Source organism: Physeter macrocephalus, chromosome 11 (assembly GCF_002837175.3).
Source record: "Physeter macrocephalus isolate SW-GA chromosome 11, ASM283717v5, whole genome shotgun sequence".
Lineage (NCBI taxonomy): Eukaryota > Metazoa > Chordata > Mammalia > Artiodactyla > Physeteridae > Physeter > Physeter macrocephalus.
This window is the reverse complement of record NC_041224.1, coordinates 96,520,661-96,526,750: the sequence shown is the minus strand read 5'-3', so window position 1 is coordinate 96,526,750 and position 6,090 is coordinate 96,520,661.

Below are 6,090 nucleotides of genomic sequence, written 5' to 3'. Positions count from 1 at the left end.
AATGAAGTAAAAAAAAATCAATAGCACTTGCAATAGCATTGAAAATATTAAATACTTAGGGATAAACCTAATTTGAAAAATGTACAAGGTCTATACACTGAGAACTACAAAGCATTTCTGGGAGAAATAAAGAAGTTCTAAATAAATGGAGATATATGCCATGCTTGTGGCTCACAAGACTCAATATTGTTAAGATGTCAATTTTCTCCAAACTGATATATAGATTTAGTGCAATCCCAGAAGGCTTTTATTTTTGTTAATTGACATGCTGATTCCAAATTCACATGTAAATGCAGAGGACCTAAAATAGCCAGAACAACTTTGAAAAATAACAAAGTTGGAAAACATACTACCTAATTTCAAAACTCATTGTAAAGCTACAGAAATCAAGAGAGCGTGGTATTGGTATAGAGATAGACTAATATATCAAAAGAACAAAATAAAAGTCTAGAAATAGGCCCACACATACTTGGTCAATTGATTTTTGACAAAGTGCAAAGGCAATTCAATGGATAAAGGAAAGTCTTTTCAACCAATAATGCTAGAACAGTTGGACATCCATATGTGAAAAAATGAACTTTGATCTCTACCTTGCACTATATGTAAAAATTATCTCAAAATGATTATAAACATAAATGTAAGACTTAAAGTTATAAAACTTCTAGACAAAAACATAGCAGAAAACCTTTGTGACCTTATGTAGGGAAAGGTTTCTTAGATGATACTAAAAGCATGTTCCATAAAAGAAAAAAATTGATAAATTGGACTTGATCAAAATTAAGAACTTCTGGCCTTTGAAAGATACTGTAAAGAGAATGAAAAGACAAATCACAGACTAGGAGAATACATTTGAAAATTACATATCTGATAAAGGACTTGTATCCAGAATATATAAAGACCTCTTAAATCTCAATATCAAGAAGACAGGGAGTTCCCTGGCAGTCCAGTGGTTAGGACTCGGCGCTTTCACTGCCGTGGCCCGGGTTCAACCCCTGGTCAGGGAACTAAGATTCCGCAAGCCAGGCGGCGCAGGGGGAAGAAAAAAACACACCAAGATACTGTTATATACCTATTAGAATGTCTGAAATTAAGTCTGATCATACCAGTTGTTGGTGAGGATGTGGAACAACTGGAACTCTCATTCATTTGCCAGTAGAAGGTAAAATGGTACAACCACTTTGGAAAACAGTTTGGCAGTGTCTTGAAAAGTGAAGCATACACCTACCACGTGACCCAGCAGGGGAGGAGCAGAGGGAAGGATTACAAAGGGCATGAGAAGAAGACTTTTGTTGGCTTGAAAGATTTACTCATTACCTTGATTGTGGTTATGGTTGACAGTTGGATATATCTGTTGAAACTCAACAAATTGTGTACTTTAAATATGTGCAGTTTATTGTACGTCAATTATAGTTTACTAGTTGTTAGAAATGCTCACACTTCTCAGGAATTTTATCCTGAGGGAATAATGAATGTAAAGATTTATCAAAGGAATGTCTATCAGCATATCATTTATAACAGTGAAAAGCTGTGACTAGTTGTCCCCCCTATGAAGGACTAGTTAAGCAGATGATGGATTCCTATGCAGTCTCTGAAAATTGTTATATAAGAAGAGTATTAATGACCTGAGAAAATGCTCAGAATATATTTTTAAGTGGAAAAAAGCAGATTACAGAAGTCAATCCATGTAATTGCTATGGCAAACAGTATGGCAGTTCCTCAATTAAAGATAGAAGTACCATATTATCCAGCAATCCCATTTCTGGGTATATATCCAAAAGAATTGAAGGTAGGGTCTCTAAGACATATTTGCATAGTCATGTTCATAGCAGCTCCACTCACAATAGTCAAGAGGTGGAAGCAACCTTAGTGTCGATTGATGGATGAATGGATACACAAAGTATGTGTATCTACATACAATGAAATATTATTCAGCCTTAAAAAGGAAGGAAATTCTGTCTTATGTCACAATCTGAATGAACCTTGAGAACATTATGCTACATGAAATATGCTGAGACCCCTTTATCCTTCCTGCTGCCTGGAATGTGGGCATGACGGGTGGAGCTCCAACAGCCATATTGGACCAGAAGGAAAACTTGAGGGTGGCAGAAGCAAGAGCTGAAAGGAGCCTGGGTCTCTGATAAGAAATAGAAAAATAAACTTCTTCTGTCTTGTTTAAGCCTCTTTAGATCCTTTTTGGTTATGTAGCAAAAGCAATGTTAAGTGATATAGAATTTGAATACATGAATCAAGAACTTAGGACATTACCTTGGCTAGAACTAAAGGGTTGCAAGTTTTCAAAATAGAAGCAGTAGTAGAAGACCTGGGTGTAGATGAGATTGCTTAAGGAGAGTATAGAGTGAGAAGGGGGGAGAGCTAAGGAAAGAGACTCAAGGGATACTAGCAGTTAAAGGAGAGAGGGGAGGTGAGGCCAGGGAAGAGGCTTGAAAACGTCTAAGCACACGTGGCCCCTTCCCTCTAGGGCTGGGTTGGCAGCCCCTAATGTGTGCTCCTGTGTACACAGCTAATAAGGAACTTCCTCTTCGTATTGCAAGCCTCTGTTTCCATGGAGCTCTCCTGCATGGGACCAGAAGGAAGCTCCTTGAAGTGTGGGGTCAATTGTTCATCCTTTTTTTTTGTTGTTGTTCCAGTGCTTACAGCAGTGACTGGCACGTAGTGGGAAGGCAATAAATATTGGCAAGCGGAACTGAATTGAACTGCTTGCTGTTGGCAAGGAAGTCATGGGAAGGGAGGGTTTCAGGAAGGAGGGAGTGGTCTGCAGGGCCAAATGCGGTGAACAATCGAGTAAGATAAGGCCTGTAAAGGGCTGGTGCCATTTGGCTCAGTGTATTGGCAATTACGAGGGCATTGGTGACCTCGGGGAGAAGTGTTTTCATGGAGACATAAGGGCAGAAAACATCCACTGTGGGGCAGGGTCACTGGGCTGCATGGCAGTGTGGTGTGCTGGCTGCTCTCAGGAAGGAAAGGGGAGACAGGGAGGGAGGGACATTGGGGGAGAAAGGAGTTTTATTTAATTTTTCTATTAAATCATGTTATAGGCGGAGAGCAGGGAACCCGAGGAGGGAGCCTCCCTGTCCTCCCCAGGACCCTATGCTCTTGCACCTCTCGGAGCTGATGACACTTTGTCCTTATCCCTTGTGTGGCCCTTACTCATCCCCTGCTCTGTGACATTGCCAGCATTGTTTTAGAAGCTAAGTCACTATTTAACTTCTCGAGTCTGTATTCACATCTTTTCATGTTTTACCCCCCAACCCAAATCTAAGTTCCTGGAAAGCAGAGGCTGTTCACAGACTGCTGTATATCAGATAGGTGCTAGGCTGATGCTGGCTGCCCTTCTTTCCTCTCCATCAATCAGTGCTTCGTGAAAACCATCTGAGCTTCAAACAGCATAAGTCAGCAAGGGCTGGTGCTCCACTAGTCACTGACACGGCTTCACAAAAACAGAGGGGCACCCCACCACACAAGAAAGGGGGAACCCCTGCAGGAGGAGAGGAGGGCTGGGACGAAAACAGCCTTCCCACACCTCTGGCAGTGCGTGTGGGAAGCCCAGGCAGGGATGAGGGCAGGACTTATGCAGGTTTTGCAGCACCAGATGATGAAAGCTGATGAGTCGACAGCATTTACCCACATGGCCAGTTTATTCTGTGCTCAAATAATACAATGATTTTATAAACCTCGTTTAACATACTTTGATGAATCCAAGGCAGGGCTGCCTTCACCTTACAATAAACACCCAGGTCTTACCCAGTGGCTCACTCTGATCATTTTAAGGAGAACCTGTTTTGTGCAGATGGAAAGAAAAGATGGCAAAGTGGAGGCAGCTGGCTGCTCTGGTGTTGGAGCAGGGTGGGGTCCCAAGTCAGCATTCTCCAGGTGGGGACCAGCTTTGCAGGTCCAGGAGCGCAGTTTATCAATGGCTCAGGGGAAGTGATAGATTCATGCTTTCCAGCTTATGAGTGAGCATGGCATAAACCCTCTCATCTCAGACTTTAATATGCATAACCGTCACCTGAAGGCAGTGGAGAGGAGGTGAAAATCTTAAAATGCAGATTCTGAATTCAGTATGGCTGGGGTGGGGCCTGAGATTCTGCATTTCTAACCAGTTCGCCACCACACTTTGGGTAGCAAGGATGTAAATCAGAGGACAATTTTGGTAAACTTTTGACACCTGTCACCGCACATCTCCTAACATCCAAAGGACTGCTTAGGGAGCATGGTGGCCCAGAGAGAGGGCCATGTCTTCCAGGTTTGCTGGGCTTCATGTAGACCACATGCCTTTCTGGTCACGCCTTCCATCAGCACAGGCATCTCAATGGTTCAGGTTACACATTTCCCTCTTTTTAAAAAAAAAAATAAATAAATTTATTTATTTATTTTTGGCTGCATTGGGTCTTCGCTGCTGTGCAAGGGCTTTGTCTAGTTGTGGAGAGCCAGGGGCTACTCTTGTTGTGGAGCGTGGGCTTCTCATTGTGGTGGCTTCTCTTGTTGTGGAGCACGGGCTCTAGGCGCGTGGGCTTCAGTAGCTGTGGCACGCAGGCTCAGCAGTTCTGGCACATGGGCTTAGTTGCTCCGCAGCATGTGGGATCTTCCCGGACCAGGGCTCGAACCTGTGTCCCCTGCATTGGCAGGTGGATTCTTAACCACTGCGCCACCAGGGAAGTCCTACACATTTCTTTAGTTAAGTTCCCAGCCTGATGGGAGATGTGGATACTTTGAGCTTCTGTGTCCCAGGGCTTTCCCAGAGATTCATCTGGAAACCATCTCCAAAGATGAGCATTTTCCTCAGGGTTAACCTAGTCCTTTCTGGGCTGATCCTTTCCAGTTTTGTTATCTCAGGGTGACGCTTCAAGAGTTGGGATGTTCTGGGCACAGTGTTTACATAATAAATAAGAGAAATGCCGCTTAGAAATAAGTAATACCATCTGGAAACCAGAGAGGAGGTGGTAAGAGGATGGAGAAGTGCCTCTGGAGCAGGCTGGTCAGTGAGCGGTGGCCGCGTGGAGTGGCGGCACCAGGCAGCATCACTCACCTGATGCCTCATGTACCTGCCCAGACATCCCAGAGCTGCATCCGAGATCCTTGTTCGGTGAACCAGAGCTGCAGACTTGGGCTTTACCTGGCATTTCGCCAGAGCTGGATGCTCAGTCGAGGCTGCCCAGTGGGGATCAAAGGGATCACTCGTCCTGGGCCTTTGAGTGGTTGCAGAGTGGCTGCTGAAACCCCATTACCTGTTTGTGTTTGTTGTTGAAGAGACCAGGATGTCTCTAGTGCTCCATCTAGATCTTCAAGCATTATGCTTCCTATTAATAAGCTGATTCATAAAAATAAAAATCACAAAATACAATTGCCTATAAAAATCACACGAATACAATTGCATTAAATTTAAAAAAGCATTTGAAGTAAGTCAGAAAGAGAAAAACACCGTATGCTAACACATATATATGGAATCTAAAAAAAAAAAATGGTTAGGAAGAACCTAGGGGTAGGACAGGAATAAAGACGCAGACATAGAGAATGGACTTGAGGACACGGGGAGGGGGAAGGGTAAGCTGGGACGAAGTGAGAGAGTGGCATGGACATATATACATTACCAAATGCCAAATGTAAAACAGATAGCTAGTGGGAAGCAGCCGCATAGCACAGGGAGATCAGCTCGGTGCTTTGTGACCACCTAGAGGGCTGGGATAGGGAGGGTGGGAGGCAGACGCAAGAGGGAGGAGATATGGGGATATGTGTATATGTATGGCTGATTCACCTTGTTATAAAGCAGAAACACACCATTGTAAAGCAATTATACTCCAATAAAGATGTTTAAAAAATTTCTAAAATAAAGACCACCTTCAGAAATAAAAAAAATTAAAAAGCATTTTTCCAGAGAACCCAGACTGCTTCTCAGGTCCTCTTGTGCATTTCCCGAGCAGAGAGGAGTAGTGAGGGGAGGGCTTTGAGTTCCAGCTCTGAATCCGAGGTTTCTGGGGAACCAGCCTCTTATATAAATAAAATTGGGCCATGTTATTATTCTCCACACTTCAGGCATGTGTGGGACCCTGTGGCTCTTGGATCCCCTTCCCT